Raw genomic sequence first — 18204 nt, 5'->3', positions numbered from 1 at the left:
TAAGGGTCCTAATCCTTAGGACGGGAGGTACACTAGATACATTATTAATGGTTATAAGTTTTACACAAGAGAGCGCGATTCACGAATAAAGACACAAAACAGGGGAGTCACTTTAATAGCTTTGACTTCAAGTTTTGCTAGCTCAAGGGACCGAAATCTTGTAGATGGAGATGTTACCTACTATGGTGTTATAGAAGAAATTATTGAATTAGACTTTTAGTCTCAATTCAGTGTTGTGCTATTTAAGTGTGATTGGTTCCTTGGTGATATCGATGAGTGTGGGGCTTAAATATGTCAATTTCAAGAAGAAATGTTCCAAACATGATCCTTTTGTACTGGCTTCTCAAGTTCAACAAGTTTACTTCTCCCAAGATCCAGTTGAAAATGATATTCAATATGTTATGCAGGATATTCCAAGAGACCTTTTTTATTTTGAGGAAGAGCTAAGTAAGGAAACATATTGGCAGGATCCTATTGATTTCAGTTGTAATGACATGCCTCCTGTTGATGAAAATGATATTCATGCATGAGCCGGTGATGAAGTACGATCTATACACATAAGTGATTTGTTAGATGTTCCAGCCAAGCCTGAAGTTGACTCTGACCATGATGATACAGACTGGGATTGGATGCTTGGTACTGAGGATATCCCGATTCCTGAGTCATAGGGGTTACTTAAGGATAACCAATCCAATCAATTTTAGTTTCTTTAATATACTTATTTTTTTTGGTAATATTTGGATAAGGGAATGCGTTTGAACCTTTTAATTTTCGTTGTTGAAGATACCCCAAAGATGCGTTTGAACCGTTTGGTGTTCCAGATCTGCTTAGTTATATTGTTTGTGCTTAATTCTATTTTTTGAGCTGCTTTGTTGAGTAATGTTTTTCCTACTTATAGCCTTTTGATGTTCTATTTTCCGTTTGTTTTGTTGTTGGTTTTGGGTTGTTTGCCTTAGTGAACGCTGGTGAAGGCTAATAGGGGCTGCAAAAGTTTGTTTGAGAAAGCATGTCTATGTCTGTATATCTTTTAGGCTAGCTTGCAACTTGGTTTTTTTATTGTTTGTATAGATTGTTTAAGTTAAAATGCAGCTACAACCAGTGCATACACAAACATACACAAACATGTAAATGATCCAATCCGTTAATCAAGTCATAAACTGACTTGATCTTAGTTAACTATTCAGAGATCTTAGTTTGTTGTATATCATAGGCTGCTATTGTAAACTTATTTGGTTAACAAGTTCATTCCTTTTTTTTTTTTTAAGGTTTATCTTTTTTCATTCATGTTGAGCTTCTTTTTTCTTAAATATTTGGATTTTATTCATTGATATTGAATTCTTATTAAATTGTTATACTTGATTTGTTTGTTGTGTAGGATGGTGCATATAATCAAGAAGTACGAGCTACTTTAAATATGTGGATATTTATAGTGCACATAAATATTAGACAGGTTTTAAGAAATAAAGCTATCATATAATGATTATTGCATGATTTTTTCATTTTAATGGAGGTAGTTTTAGAACCAATATTTTTTTGAACTATTCAGACAATTGTAAAAGATATATATTATTCTTATGAATTTACAGATTTTTAACTTATTTGTTATGAAAATCTTATTATATGTAGTTCATATTTATTACAGGTATACGGATAACTAATTCTATTTGAGAATTAACTATAGATCAATTGAACGATTTGTATTAGAGGTATATGGATAAGTAAATCCATTTGAGAATGTAGCTATTGATCAATTGAAATCTTTATATTACAGGTATATGGATAACTAAATTCATTTGAGAATGTAGCATTAGATCAATTAAAAGCATTTCCATAAGCTCAATTTAAAACGTTGCCGTATATAAACTCAATTTAAAGCGTTGCCATAAACTCAATTGAAACTGTTGCTGTTGTGGGAGTTTTTCCTTATGTTACTGACGAGGAGGTATGCGGCCCAGGTAGAACTTGATCCACGTCACGTCCGACTGTGTCACCTGCAAAACAAGAATATTTTCGTAGGAATTTTTCCTCTGATGCTTAAGTAAGATTGGTGGTTTTTAGAAGAGGAAGAAAACAATATTAAATTGAGAGATAGAGAGAGAGTTGTTGATGTCATCAATAGTGATGTATTTTTTGTGTTGAAACTTGTTCACCCCTTTCTTGGGAAATAGGGGTATTTATACTTGTTGTCTTTATGGGACTAACCCTAAAAAGTTAGGTTCTGATTGGCTAATTAATGAGAAGAGGACAAGTGTCTCTATCAAGATATTCCTCTTTTGGGCCATGGGCCAAAGGAATTGATGGGCATTTTGCCTAATATTTGTCCCACGGAGAAGTGGAAAGGAGCCAAGTGGCTTGCTGACGTGTTTAAGCAGTGCCACATGGCACTTGCGGATTGGGCTACGCAGGTCGGGAAGATTTACCCACAACATTTGCCCCTCAAGGAGGGTAATAACATAAATTCGCTTGGTCATTGCCATCTTTGACTGTTGGATTTCCCATGCCTTGTTTTTTAGGCCATGGGTGATGGCCACGTGGCCGACTTTCTATTGTTGCCCCTCTCCTATATATAGAGGAGGGGTAAATGATTTTAAACGTTTAGATTTTTTCACTCTCCTGCGCTTTTAGAGAGAGAATTTTCTTCAAGTTTGTTCCCGTCAAGTTTGCACTCAATCAAGGAAGACGAAAACCCTTCCTATTGCCATTCGGTCTCTTTTTTTCTCACCGCCCGGCTTCGTGGTCATCTGCTCCGTTATTTTTACAAGGTAAACCTCTATGCCTTAGACTTCGTGTTTATTTTTTTATTTGTGCCTTTCTTATGAGTCTTCAGTCGTTACTTTATTTTTATTCAACTCTATGCCGTCAGTTATGATGACGGTACCTCGGTTCTCTGGACGTTGGGTTGGAACTTCTGGATATGGTGGTCTGATCTGCGCCGCACCAATATCCCTCATTTTTAGCGCGTCGTTAAGTTCGGCCTCCCATTATGCCTCTTATGTAGGATACGATGGCGAGGACAAAAAAGACGGTAAATTTAGCTGCCCTTCGGTTCAGGAGAAAACAGATTGACCCTTCTTTCTCAGGAGGGAGATCCATCAGAGTGTCGGCTGGAGAATTAAGCCGGAGTCCTCCAAGCGAGGCCAAAAGCTCTCGTCATGAAGCCACATATTTTGATGAATTTTGATGGAGGAGACGGAGGATGTTGGTCCGTCTAATCACCCAGCTGACTCACTCGAGGAGTCAGAGCAAGATGAGATTGACGGCGGGGTTGAAAAGGAGGCAGCTGAAAGGCCTCGAGTTGTTGTTGTGGTGAGAGGGGAAAATGGTGAAATCCTTGCTAGCCAAATTTGCGTGGATCCTAAGTGGATGAAATGGCTGGAGAAAAATGGAAAAGGTTATGCTGATGGTTTAAATATTGGCTCGGGTTATTAGACGGGCTGCCGGCCAGTGAGGCTTCCACTATCTATGACGTAGGCTCAGGAGAGTTTCCTGTGTATAATGGAGCGCTTAAAAGCGGCCTGCAATTCCCCGTCCATCCCTTCGTGGAAGAAGTTTTGGATGGATTTGGCCTTGGCTTGTGGAAATTTACTCCGAACTCCTGGACGAGCGTGCTTGGATATGTGGCCAAATGTGAATTCTTGGGTTTGAAACTGTCTTTCAATGCTTTCTTGAGGTTGGTTCGTCTTCAAAAGGTGAAAGGAGCCGAGGGGTGGTAACAATTGGCCAACAAAGGTGATTATGCAACTACTTTTGACTAACCATCCAAACATCATCTCTGGAGGTTAAGATGGGTTATGATGTGGACGATAGATCAGGAAATGGAGCTGAAGTTTAGTTGTTGGAAGCTAGAGCCTCGCTTTGCTAGGGGAAGTGAGGAGCTGCCGGCTTTGACTAAGCATGAGTGGGACCAGATAGCCGTCCACTTCCAAGTAGAGTCTTTAGCCGTTGAAGGCAAAAATCTAAATATTCCCAAGTCTTGGCTTCCGTCTTATTCTCAATTTAAAGATCCTGTATTTCTGGCCGCCGCAGGTCTAGACCATGGGTATGACCAAGATATCTGGGATAGTTTTGATTAATTAGTATGACCTCGCTTTAATTCTACTAACCATTCTTCTTGTGCATCCTTTGCCATGTTTAAACTTCCTCCTGTTGAGAAAGGCCAAATCGACACTAAGGAGTGGCTAACTCAGATGGTTGAGCAAAAGCTGAAGGGGATCGTCGGCGGCCCACCGGCAAAGGTGAGTCCCTTAGTTATTTACTTTGTCTTTTTGGGACTATTCTCATTTCTCTTTTGAATTTGTAGAAAGGTGAGAAGAGCCAAGCCGTCCCCAAGAGGAAGGCAGAGGATAAAGTGGCATCGGCTGGGAAGCGTCCAAAGGTGAAGGCTGGAATCAAGCGTCCTAAAAAGGAGGACGTCGTTTGGGAGTCGGCAGATTCTCCGGTGGAGGTGATCCCTATGGCAGTGACGCCTCTGAGGCAGGTTCCGCCGCCAGAAGGTTCGGCGAAGCGAGATGACGCTAGGCGGGAGACTGCTCAGAAGGGAGTTCCTTCGCCTTCTTCCGTCGAGATTCTTGATGAGGAAGGTGAACCGTCCAAGGCTAGTAACCCCCAGACGTCTCGTCAGAAGGCTGGTGAAGATAGCGGTAATTTGTTTTTAGTTCCTGGAGTTACTTTGTGAATGTGGTAAAAAATGAATGACGTTTCATTTTGGTTTGATTCATTACCCAATCGGCAGCCTGAGGTTGAGGAGGAGGTGCATCACATTCCTCCTCCATAGTACTTTTCTTCAAAGGGCAAGTCGAAGATCATCTCTGCGGTGATGAAGGCCATGCCGAAGGAGTATGTGGAGTCATTTCCCTCGTCTTCCGACGGCCATATTGGGGTCATGCAGTCATATCTCCTGGACGTAAGTTAGTGATTCGATATGTGTTTGGATTTCACTCTTAGTTTAAATTTTAATTTTTTGCTTTTCCTTTTATAGTTGATGGTCAGAGGCGAACGTCTCAAGCGCTGGACGGCCGACGTCACGGGTCAGCTCAACAGGCAGGTGCACAAAGCCACCAACGCTGAAAACTATGCCATGGTGACGGTGGAGAAGGTCCGACTGGAGATGCAGGAGACGATAGAGGCTCAAAGTAAAGAGCTCGCCGTCCTGCGGAGTGACAATAAGAAGTATTTGATCAAAATTAATGAGCAAGTACTCGTTATTGACAATCTTAAGGCTGAAGCTCTTTCTGCCCAGTCCTATCTTCAGGAAACCGAGGCCAAGATCCAGGAGACGGTGTCTTTGAGGCTACAGGTGGCCCAATTGGAGGATCAATGTTTTGTTGCTCAATCGGAAGTAGCCAAGGTCAAAGCGGAGGCTAAGGAAGCCGCGACCGAGACAAGGGAGAAAGCTCGCTGTGCCTGGGACGCCTGCATGGATGAGTTTTCCTTTGAATGGTTTGAGCGGCAGATGGAAAAACAGGGTGCTATCTTAAATGCTGAGAAATTGGGTCTGCCTCCCCCTGTCTTTGAGGACTCTAATGGTGAAATCAAGGAAGTAAACTCGCCAGTCCAAGAACTTGCCTGCTCAGCCTTTGCCTCCATCTGCCGACGGTACAGGTCCAGATGGTGTAGACGTACCGGCTGAAGGAAATAATGCCCTTGTTCCAAGTATGAATTCAATGCTAAGTCTAATAAACGCGGTTCAATATTAATTAATTAAACAAGTTAATAATTCAGTGAGATCAAGTGAGCTGTATGCCTAGCTAGAGGCCGCTTCAGTTCGAGTGGAATTAATAATATTAATCCACATCTTACTCTTGATTGAACCCGTAGGGTTACACAAATAGTACGTGAACGAATCAAGTATTTAAGTGAATTAAATACTCTATTTATGAACATTCGGAAACGACGGATCTCGGTTCCAGTGGGAGCTGAAATCGTCAAAAGGCAAAATATAGAATGCTCCGGAAATGATGATATTGCCGGAAACGGAATATGGATCATTACGGAAATATAAATATTATCCAAAGTCGTAGATGTTGCCGGAAACGGAAACATGGTACGTATCGGAAAATATTATCGAAAGTAAAAATATTGCCAGAATTGGAAATATTGTCGGAAACGGAAATATTACCGGAATCGGAAATATAGTCGGAATCAGAAATAAATTCCGGAAACAGAAATATTAAATATTTGTTAGAATCGGAAATAAATTCCGGAATCGGAAATATTAAATATTTGTTCGAATCGGATATGAATTCCGGAATCGTAAAACGAATCGGAAGCGCGACGTACGAACGATCGACAAACGAGCTTGCAAGACGCAAGGCCCAGCGCGAAGCCAGGCCCAGCGCCCAGCAAGCCCGCGCGCGCAGAGCAGGCAGAGCAAGGCAGGCCGAGCAACAGCAGCGCCCAAGTGGGCCACGTGTATGCTGCCAGCGCCCTTGGGCCATGGAGCAAGTAGCAGCGCCACTCGTGGGCCTGGGTGCTGCGGGCTACACCAGGGTGGCTGTGGGCTGCATAGCAGCGTGGGCTCAAGGGCCACGCATGCATTACCTTGGCCGGTTAGGATTACTTCGTTGTCAAGTAATCGCGTTTTCCTAATTCTACTCAAATTGGATATTTTTGTTAAATCTGGAATACTTAGGTATTTGATTAAACGTAAAATTCTAATGATATTATTTAACTAGAATCCTAATGGATTTAGTTATTTGAATCCCAGTAGAATTCTAACTCCGTTATTTCCACCCTATAAATATGTGGTTCATGATCACAATTTATAATGCAATTCATAAGTATTCTAATACATTAAGTTCAAGAGAGAATTTAATATTTGCCTAACTTTAATAATAAGTTTCCCGAGTGCACATAATACCTTTGAGAATATTTTAGTTGGTTGAATCTAAGGCGGATCCGAACGTGCTGTGGACTATCTACGGAGGGGTGACATTTGGAGTCCTAAACATGTTCTTGTTCGGTTCGGGAGCAACTAGGGAAGGCCCACATCACATTGTATGTATCCTAATTATGCTAATTGACTATGTGGCAATTAATTAATTTGGATTCCTGGCTTTATAGTTTTTCCGCATGAATTATATTTTGTACATTAAACATAACCTAACAGTGAAGGAAATAATGCCCTTGGTCCAAGTATGCATTTAATGTTAAGTCTAATAAATGCGGTTCAGTATTAATTAACAAGTTAATAATTCAGTGAGATCAAGTGAGCTGAATGCCTAGCTAGAGGCCGCTTCAGTTCAAGTGGATTTAATGATATTAATCCACAACTTACTCTTGACTGAACCCGTAGGGTCACACAAATAGTACGTAGACGGATCAAGTATTTAATGGCATTAAATACTCCATCTATGGATATTCGGAATCGACGGATCTTGGTTTCAGTGGGAGCTGAGATCGTCAAAAGCAAGAAATGAATACTCCGGAAACGATGATATTGCCGGAAACGGAAATATGGATCGTATCAGAAATATAAATATTATCCAAGTCGTAGATGTTGCCGGAAACGGAAACATGGTACGTATCGGAAAATATTATCGGAAATGGAAATATTACCGGAATCGGAAATATTACCGGAAACGGATATATTGTCAGAATCGGACATATTATGGGAATCGGAAAATAATTCCGGAAACGGAAATATTAAATATTTGTTCGAAACGGAAAATAATTCCGGAATCGGAAATGTTAAATATTGTTCGTATCGGAAATGAATTCCGGAATCGGGAATTTAATCGGAAAGCGTATCGTACGAATTAAACATCGGACGAGGCTTGCTAGACGAAGGCCCAGCACGAAGCCAGGCCATCGCCCAGCAAGCCACACGCATCCAATAACACGCCAAGCCTCGACCAGGCCCAGCGCAAGGCCAGGCCCAACCAAGCCTTGGCGCGCGCGAGCTCAGCGATGGGTTGCGAGCAAGTGGGCCTCAGCACCGTGCGCTGTGCGTGGGCCGCAAGGCTTGCTAATGGGCGTGCGGTGCTTGGGCGCTGCGTGCATGCGTGCTCGTGCTCATGCTCTTGTACGGTTGTGTGCAAAATGAATCCTAAAGCTATTAGAATTTTTCATATGATTAAATCCTAATCCTAATAGACAAAGTTTATTTAATAGAGTCCTAGCAGGATTCTAATTAAACTAAACTAGTATTCTAATAGGATTATAAGTCCTTTTCCATAACTGTATAAATAGGGGCCTAGGGTCACAAATTTATATACAATATTGAAGTATTCAAAGGTAAGATTTTGAAGCAAAAATCAGCCAAGCACTTGCAACCATTTTAGCCGAAAATTCCTAGGAACCTTAAGGGCGATTCTAGTTGGTCAAGCTTAAGGCGGATCCGGACGTGCTGTGGACTATCTACGGAGGGACGACACTTGGAGTCCTAAAGACTTGTTCTTGTTCGGTTCGGGCGCAGCTAGGGAAGGCACGCTACAAAGTGTATGCATCTAAATTATGCTATATGATTATGTGTAAATAATATGTTTCCTGGCATTAAGGTTTTCCGCATGATTTATGTTTTGTCATATGTATCATAACCTAATAGTGGTATCAGGAGCCTCTTATTATTTTCATAATCTAAATTGCATGACATGGTTAAATTTTACAAATTTGCAACGAATTAAAAGGGGTGATTAATTTTCGTAATTGTTAATTAATTGCAAATTGCGTTTATTTAATTATATGTACGCAGTTTTTCGGCAGTTTCTTCATTACTCATCCAAATCGAGTGATTATTGTGTCAATTCCGCATGTAAAAGGCATTCTAAATTTTTGACAAAAAATGTATTGTTTGGCCGAACCCAGAATTCCCAAATTCGAAGCTTAACTATGACTTTTCGGAGGTTTTAGTTTTTCGAACGCAAAACTTTGTAAATTTGAGATGTTAAATTGAATATTTGCGATCCTTGTTGATAAATCTTGAATTTTTGATTGACCTACAGTATATGTTTAACAAATTTGAATGCCTAGACTTGTTAATTATACAACCTAATTTGTAATTATGATTAATTTGTTGAAATTCGAATAATTTAGAATTGATTTGCTTTTCATAATTAATTAATAATTTAGTTAGGTATCCATGATTAAAATCCACCATAAAAATTGTTAATTTATGTTAAATTTTAAATTTTTATGACCTAGATTTGAATCCATGTTAATCGGAAATTAATTGATTAATAAATTTTCGATTTTTCGCCCTAAAATTATGAACTTAATATGATTTATTAATTTGTCGTTAATTTTAAATTAAAAATTTTATATTTTATGAAAACGCTCATAAATGTTGCACGCACAAAGCAAAGGAAGCTACGTGTTACCTTAAGGGGTGTTGTATAGTGCGGGCACGCGACGACGAGCAAGGGAGCTCGTCGCCCGTGCGGTACGAATGCAGCGAGCAACGAGCTATGCGACACGCAAGGCTCTAGGCCTAGTCGTGCATGCTAGCGATGGGCGAGGGCAGTGGGCACACAACGCTAAGCATGATGCGTGTAGGCAGCAGTGCGCTGCGCCACGACGCACCAAGCCTGCCGAAGGATAGGCAGCCACGACACAGCACCAAGCTGCGCACATCGTAGCCCTCAAGGCTGCGTGTGTGCGTGGCGATGGGGCGTGTGTGTGATGTCGCTGTGCGAGCCATGGGCAACGAGCAATGGCACGGGGCAATGGGCCTCGTAGCTCGATGGGGCTTGGGCGCAAGCCCAAGTGCCTCGTCTTGCAAACTATTGATGAGTTTCGTTTTAATTTTAAATTTTCAGTTCGGAAATAATTTTAATTAATTTTAAAATTAATAATTTAAATTGTTTTCTCGGATTTTAATTTTGAATATTATAATTATTATAAATTTTAATTTATACTAATTATTTTACTAAAATTAAACCTTGAATTAATTTAAATTTATTTAATTGAACTGAAAAATAAATTAAATAAATGGATTCGATTATAATTTTATATGAGCTTTAAATTCTAATTAAACTTGTATGTTTCCGGTTAGAGTAGAAATACAATTTTATGTTTAAAATTAGTAAAGCATATAAAGTTATTGGTTTAAGTGGGAGCCTTTAGTCATAAACTCTTGGTTAGGTCTACAAATCCTTTAAGGTTAAACAACTTGATTAGAATTAATAAGGACTAAATAATTGGTAGATTATTGTTGCCCTAGATTAATTGCTGCAAATATTTAAGTGATGCATACATAACGTGTTTTACTAACCAGCTATGTGGGCCATTTATGATAATGAATGGGTGAATGGTATATATTGTATATGTACTGTTTTGCAGGTTATGAAGTGACTAGTATGGCCCAAATAGGATAGAAAATATGGTCTGCGTACCATTAACTTTAATGTAATTGGTCTAATGCACCAAAATTTATTTTTTCAATTCAAATATGGTCTGCATACCATCAAATAGTTGTAATTAGTTTAATTATAGCTTATCCTGTTTGAAGAAAATGACGCCTCCCACGATGAAATTCAAGACGGAGTTCCCAATCCATTTTCAAGACGGACTTTGAAGTTGAAGCTTCAAGATGAAGTCGGGCCATACTAGATCAAATTTATCTTATGCATGCTTTAAGTTATTTATTGCTTTAAATATGTCTTAATTATGCATGAGATTGTGGCTTGATTATGTTGCATGATTAAGGATTTTAGTTCACTTAAAATCTAACCAACATAGTAAGAGCCTAAAGTTCCAAACTTAAAAATTGAGTTAAAAGGTGCCATGCCAAAATAACACTTACTTGGATAACCTTTACATCAATCTAGTAATAGTTTTACGCTCAGCGAAGTGTTATTTATTGATCCTAAAGGGGTAAGGTACACAAGTAATTGTGAGTACTTGTTAGTTTTGGTAAAACTCAACGATATAAGTAAGGAGTCCTTTTATGTCGTGGCAAATTTGATAGGTTTACCTAATAAGTTCTTAGATGTACCTATCAACCAAGAGTAGTTTCTAGACTATTAGCAAAAGGCTTTTGCTTACCTAAAAGGTTTTAGAATTGAGTCTAAATACATAATGTGCTTAATTCTTCAATGGTTTTAGGGTCTTGGAATCATTTTATTCACACCTGCCGGAACAATAAATTCGAATAAAATGCTAATAACTTGTTTAAATTTCATGATTGCTTTAACTTTCAAGTTATTACTCATGATAAATGTTTAGACTTTGCATGCTTCAATGTATGTTTTAATTATTGTTTATAATTAAATATCTTGCACTGCAATAAATCCTTTTATAAAGGTACCAGTAAATTTCCTCGATTGGTAGTGAATCCAAGAACGATTCACGGAAATGAGAGAAAATGAGCAATTTAAAATGTACGTTTCTTTTAGCGACTTTTATGGTTGTTTTCGAGTATCAAAGTCGAATGGCGAACCGATTGGTGCTTGTGAATTCAAAATACAATGTATTTTTGAGATCATAGGGCATTGAGTTTAAACGCTCAGCTTTACCAATGGTTAACAACCTAAAATCTTTTTTCCATTTAATTCTCGAATGAGTCTAGTCCTTAGACATTCGAATAGATCGATGCTTAGAGAACTTTAGAAGCTTCTGGTAAGATCATCTAGTTGAAACAGAATTTTCAACATAAGTAAAATGGTAAAAACTTTGTTGGAATGACATTGGACATGTCTAAACAAAGTATAAAAGTCAACACTATAGAATTCAATTCTTAAGAAAGGGTACATGAAATAGGAAAACAAGGAACAAATGAAAGGAATTTACGATTCCGTTTCTACCTATAAGTTTATGTATAAAGAGAAGTTACCTAGCAATCAAACTTTCTTGGTATCATATACCGCTTGAGGTTCTTACTTCGGTAAAAACTCAAAAAATGGAAGCTAGGCTACACTAATGGCCTACAAGTGGGAAATGAAGCATGGAAATGCTTCATTAGTTGTAGGGTCATCTAGTTTGTTTTAAGTCCTTTCAAAGGCAGGAACTTAATGGCTATTTTGTTCCATAATCAGCATACCTAAATTTCTGTTTTCAAACACAGAAAGACTCACATTCAAGAAAAACAAAAACAATGTTTGTTTGTTTATACGAGTTGAGTCAATATGCTTGGTTAAAACAAACAAATCTTTAACAATAAAAACTTTACTAGGTTCAAATCAACCCCTTGATTTGAGTTTCACTAATCTTTGGCATTGTTACTTAGACCATATCAACAAGTTAACATTCAAAGGATCTATTTTGATGGACTTTTGAAAGTTGGTTGATTTCTAGATCAATTCAAGACAAGCTAGTCTTACTTGTTGAAAATAACAAAGGATATGAACTATTGATAGAACGCCTAGACAATAGAGTTCAAAGCTAAAGAAAGATTTTATGACTTCATTATTTCACATGGACTTGGGTGAATATAGGTTTTTTTACTCAAATATGATATAAGTTTGAATCTGTTTGGCTAGTTCAAAGATTCGGAAGTATAAAATCACTTGGCAAGAAATCATAAAGATCTAGGTTAGATCATGTTGATGATTACTTGAGACCAAAAATGATCATCAATAATTGTGCGTTGTAATTTCACGATCTAGCTCCATAAGATATGGCATATCTAAGTTGGAATGATCGAAGTCAATTAATACTTGATTCGATCAAATGATGAATCATAAAGAATTTTCCTATAATTTCTAAACAAAATGCTCAACTACCACCAAACTAAACCAAATTCGTCAAAGCTATTGAAAAGTAATTTCAGAATATCTTTTCATAATATATCTAAAGAGTTCCTAAACTCAGTGGGAGCTTAGTGTTTGTTATTCAACAAACTAAGGCCCAAGTATAGATATATGTTTCATTGTGATTTATTTAAATGAGACACAAGGGTATTGTTTCTACCACGGATTTTTGAGAACATAATGTTTGTTTGCTCAAAATAATGTCCTTTTCGAGATTCGTTTCCAAAATGAAAAGTGGGAGAAAAGAGACCTCGAATGTCTTCGAGGCGAACAACAAACATAAACGGACATTCAGGAGGCTTTTCGAAGTTCTTTAGAAAATCCGAACACGTATTCTTTAAGGACTTTAGAAGTAGCTTTAAAGAATAGACATCTCTTAGAAGACTTTACAAGTGCTTCAAGGAGAACAGAGTATTCAAAGGACTTTCAAGTGGTTGTTGATATTCTATTGTTTGATCGTTGTTCTATACCCAAGTAGGCATAGATTTCAAGTCACTGAAACTATGAGATTCTTCTATTAGATAGTGAAGAAACATGGAGTTTAGGTCACTGAAGCTATGCGATTCTTCTATTAGATAGTGAAGAAACCTACAACTTGCAATCAAACTATTATCATATAGATTAATGAGTTTGTGACCTGTAAGAAAGCTATGACGAAACCCAGATTCCCTAAAATGGTTAGAGGCCATATATAGACTCAAATGTTTTAGATGGTTAAAGGGCATAAAACATAATCAATGTTTTGATGACAAAATTGACATTTTGTTGATTTGCAAGAATAGTTTCACACCTATTGGTTGCAAGTTGGTTTTAAGGATAAAAACCATGAAACATGGAATTGTGTTCACACACAAAGATAGATTAGTTGCTAAAGGTTACAAGAAAATTCACGGCGTGGATTGTGTTGAAACCTCATGCATAATCGTAATGCTGAAGTCTATAAATCAAGCAATGATTGCATATTGGTACATATGGCAATTGGATGACAAAAAAATTCCTCAATCAAATGTTGGAATAAACTATGTACATGGTATGTCATAGGATTTGTGGATCCAAATAAATGCTTGAAAAGGAAAGCTAGCTTATGAAATCTAAGTACAGATTTAATCAAGCAATTGGGAATTAGAAATGTATTTTAGTGAAGCTAATAAGTATTTTAGTTTCATAAAATGTACATGACTCTTATAGATAAATAAGAAGTTTAGTGGGAGTACGTAAAACTTAATTGGTCCTATGTGTATCACACACATATCTCTCTATTGTGAAATAACATTCAAATGCTAATGACTTAGATTTGAAATTATTCATCAATGATGGACCAAGGTGAAACTTAGTACATATTGGGTATTAAGATCTTATAATATTGTTTTGGATTAAGTAATGGCATTTACTAAATTAAACACGAAAGACTCCATTGGAGACATTCGACCCATATGAATAAATCTAAGTAAAGGATGTTTGAACTACGTATAAGCATTTACTAAGTTAAACATCAAAGAGTCAAAATAAGATTCTTAAACCTATATTATATGTCAAAGAATTTAGCTGGATTTAGTATCTACTGAAACTAGATAAGCTAAGGTTACATGAATAGAATTCAATTGGGAATTATTCTGCAAAATAATTTATCATGTATGATATAATATGAGGATCGCCAAAAATGTATCGTAAGGCTTTAGGCATGACGAACATATAACCAATCTCTATTAATCTAAGTGAAGATCAACTAGAATGAGATCAAGAAAAACTTATGGTACCTGAAAAGGATACATAAGAGTAGTTCTTGATTCAAGGAAATAAAGATATGCTAAATATTGATGCTACACGCATAAACACTGGCAAAGGATCAAGCAAGATTCCTTTGGAGTTAACCATTGACAAGGACGAGCTAAAGAGCATCGTGTTTTGAAATGGCAACATGGATTGGAGACCATGAGTTGTTGCGTGGGAAATTAAATATTAATTTCTCTGTTTTAAGATACAGCTGGAAAGTCTTCCACATATCTGTGAACTGCTTGGATAAGTAAATCCACACAAAGCATCACTAGCAACCTAAACAGTTGAAGTAAAAGTAATTATTGCCTTTGAAGCAATAAAACAGGGTTGTTTACGTTAAAGAGTTCTTCACTGAACCTGGGAGGATCACATGTCTGCTGACTTGATGGTTCTTCATTGCAAAATGCGTAGAACCACTCTTGAAGGAAGAAAGACTAGATCACTTACTAAAAAAACTCAAAAGATCTTATCGTCTTGTCTCGAAGAACATTCGATGATAAGGATATTAAGATTGGCAAAGCATGATAACTAAACCTATGCAACAAGTGAGAAACAACACTCACATTGTGGCACTGGAAATCAAAGCATAGTTTTGAATTCCACTAGTTGTTTTAAAGATGGGTTCGAGGCCCATGGTTGTAAACCATTGGGGTTGAACATTTATCATATATGAAATATATTTTCATATTCCATTTAATCTTGGTTTAGTATTAAATGATGAGTCCCTTCAATTTGACAATATATTCAAGATAGACTGTTAGGACCAGTCCTGTGACTAAGAAATGTCTATCAAGTGAACTTGAATGTCAAAAGTTGAAAATGGTCCCTGGTCGGAATTTTCTATAAAGATGGACGCATAGAAAACTTTAGACGACTAGAATGCAAGATGACTAGTAGTTCTGTTTCTTGAACTATGAGGACATGGCAATGTCATAATCATTTGCATAGATACTTACTTTGGGAAGACTAGTATCGGACAGACCTATGAAACTTTACTGTAAGTGATGAAAATCCGTCATAAGTAAATTTCATTAAAATTATTAGACACTAATCCTCAATACCAGAGTGATTTGAGATTACTTGTTTGAGAACTGCTTACTTTGGCGTTGACCAACCGTCGCACCGTAAAAGGAGGCTATAAAGGCAACGCTCAGGTAATCACCTATTAAACGAAGTCTAATCTCAAGATCGCAAGATTGGGATTGTCCTCCCATAAATCGGGATGAGATGCTAAAATTTGTACAAGACCACTCGGAGAGCTAGAAACTGTAAAATGCATTGCCGTGCTCAGATGAATCATAGGCTATGATTATCTGTTTATTTGATCAGTTGAACTCTGAAACCGAGAAACACCTCTGGATGTAATAAGGATGACAACTCTTACCTTATGTTCAAGAGCAAGCATCGAGCGACAAAGGAATTAGGAAATGCACACTTGTCCCTAAGGACAAGTGGGAGACTGAAGGAAATAATGCCATTGGTCCAAGTATGCATTTAATGTTAAGTCTAATAAATGCGGTTCAGTATTAATTAACAAGTTAATAATTCAATGAGATCAAGTGCGCTGAATGCCTAGCTAGAGGCCGCTTCAGTTCAAGTGGAATTAATGATATTAATCCACAGCTTACTCTAGACTGAACCCGTAGGGTCACACAAATAGTACGTAAACGGATCAAGTATTTAATGGCATTAAATACTCCATCCATGGATATTCGGAATCGACGGATCTTGGTTTCAATGGGAGCTGAGATCGTCAAAAGCAAGAAATGAATACTCCGGAAATGATGATATTGCCGGAAACGGAAATATGGATCGTATCAGAAATATAAATATTATCCAAGTCGTAGATGTTGCCGGAAACGGAAACATGGTACGTATCGGAAAATATTATCGGAAATGGAAATATTACCGGAATCGAAAATATTACCGGAAACGGAAATATTGTCAGAATCGGAAATATTATCGGAATCGGAAAATAATTCCAGAAACGAAAATATTAAATATTTGTTCGAAACGGAATATAATTCCGGAATTGGAAATGTTAAATATTGTTCGTATCGGAAATGAATTCCGGAATCGGGAATTTAATCGGAAAGCGTATCGTACGAATTAAGCATCGGACGAGGCTTTCTAGACGAAGACCCAGCACGAAGCCAGGCCATCGCCCAGCAAGCCACACGCATCCAATAACACGCCAAGCCTCGACCAGGCCCAGCGCAAGGCCAGGCCCAGCCAAGCCTTGGCGCGCGCGAGCTCAGCGATGGGTTGCGAGCAAGTGGGCCTCAGCACTGTGCACTGTGCGTGGGCCGCAAGGCTTGCGCATGGGCGTGCGCTGCTTGGGCGCCGCGTGCATGCATGCTTGTGTTCATGCTCGTGTACGGTTGTGTGCAAAACGAATCCTAAAGCTATTACAATTTGTCATATGATTAAATCCTAATCCTAATCGATAAAGTTTATTTAATAGAGTCCTAGCAGGATTCTAATTAAACTAAACTAGTATTCTAATAGGATTATAAGTCCTTTTCCATAAATCTATAAATAGGGCCCTAGGGTCACAAATTTATATACAATATTGAAGTATTCAAAGGTAAGATTTTGAAGCAAAAACCAGCCAAACACTTGCAACCATTTTAGCCGAAAATTCCTAGGAACCTTAAGGGCGATTCTAGTTGGTCAAGCTTAAGGCGGATCCGGACGTGCTGTGGACTATCTACGGAGAGACGACACTTGGAGTCCTAAAGACTTGTTCTTGTTCGGTTCGGGCGCAGCTAGGGAAGGCACGCTACAAAGTGTATGCATCTAAATTATGCTATATGATTATGTGTAAATAATATGTTTCCTGGCATTAAAGTTTTCCGCATGATTTATGTTTTTCCATATGTATCATAACCTAACAAACAGTGGTATCACGAGCCTCTAATTAATTTCACAATCAATTATAGTTAACATGGATTAGATCATTATAGTTTACATGGATTAAATCTTATAAATTTGCAATGAATTAAAGGGGTGATTAATTTCGTGTATGTAATCAATTGCAAATTCGTGCGATTATTTGATTATATGTTCGCAGGATTTTCGGCAGTTTTGGCAATAATGGTCGGAATCTTATAACTTTATAGTGAATTTCGCATGTAAACAATATTTTAAAATTCTGACAAAAATCAAAGATCTGTCGCCAAACCCAAAATTCCCAAATTCGAAGCCTAACTACGACTTTTCGGAGGTTTTAGTTTTTCGAACGCAAAATTTGTAACTTTTATGATGTTCAATTAAATATTTGCGAATCTTGTATGTAAATCTTGAATCTATGATTGACCTACTGTATATGGTTAACAATTTTAAAGCCTAATCTTGTTAATTATACAACCTAATTTGTAATTGTAATTAATTTGTTGAATTTCCGAATTAAATCATTTAGAATTTGTTTTGATTTTCATAATTAATTAGCAATTTAATTAGGATCCTATGATTAAAAACCACCATAAAATTTGTTAAAATTGAAAAGTTTTAAAATTTTATGACCTAGATTTGAATCCCTAAAATAAGTGTAATTGGAAATTCATTTGAATAATAAATTTTTGATTTTTGCCCAAATTTAATGAAATTAATATGATTTATTAATTTGTCGATTAAATTAAAGTATAAAAATGATTAGTTTTTATAAAACCGATTACCAATCTTGCACCACGAAGCAATGGAAGCTAAGTGTTACCCTTAAGGGGTGTTGAATTGTGCGGGC

Source organism: Spinacia oleracea, unplaced genomic scaffold (assembly GCF_020520425.1).
Source record: "Spinacia oleracea cultivar Varoflay unplaced genomic scaffold, BTI_SOV_V1 SOVchr0_037, whole genome shotgun sequence".
Taxonomy (NCBI): domain Eukaryota; kingdom Viridiplantae; phylum Streptophyta; class Magnoliopsida; order Caryophyllales; family Amaranthaceae; genus Spinacia; species Spinacia oleracea.
The sequence above is the reverse complement of the archived record's forward strand: the minus strand, read 5'-3'. Positions refer to the sequence as shown.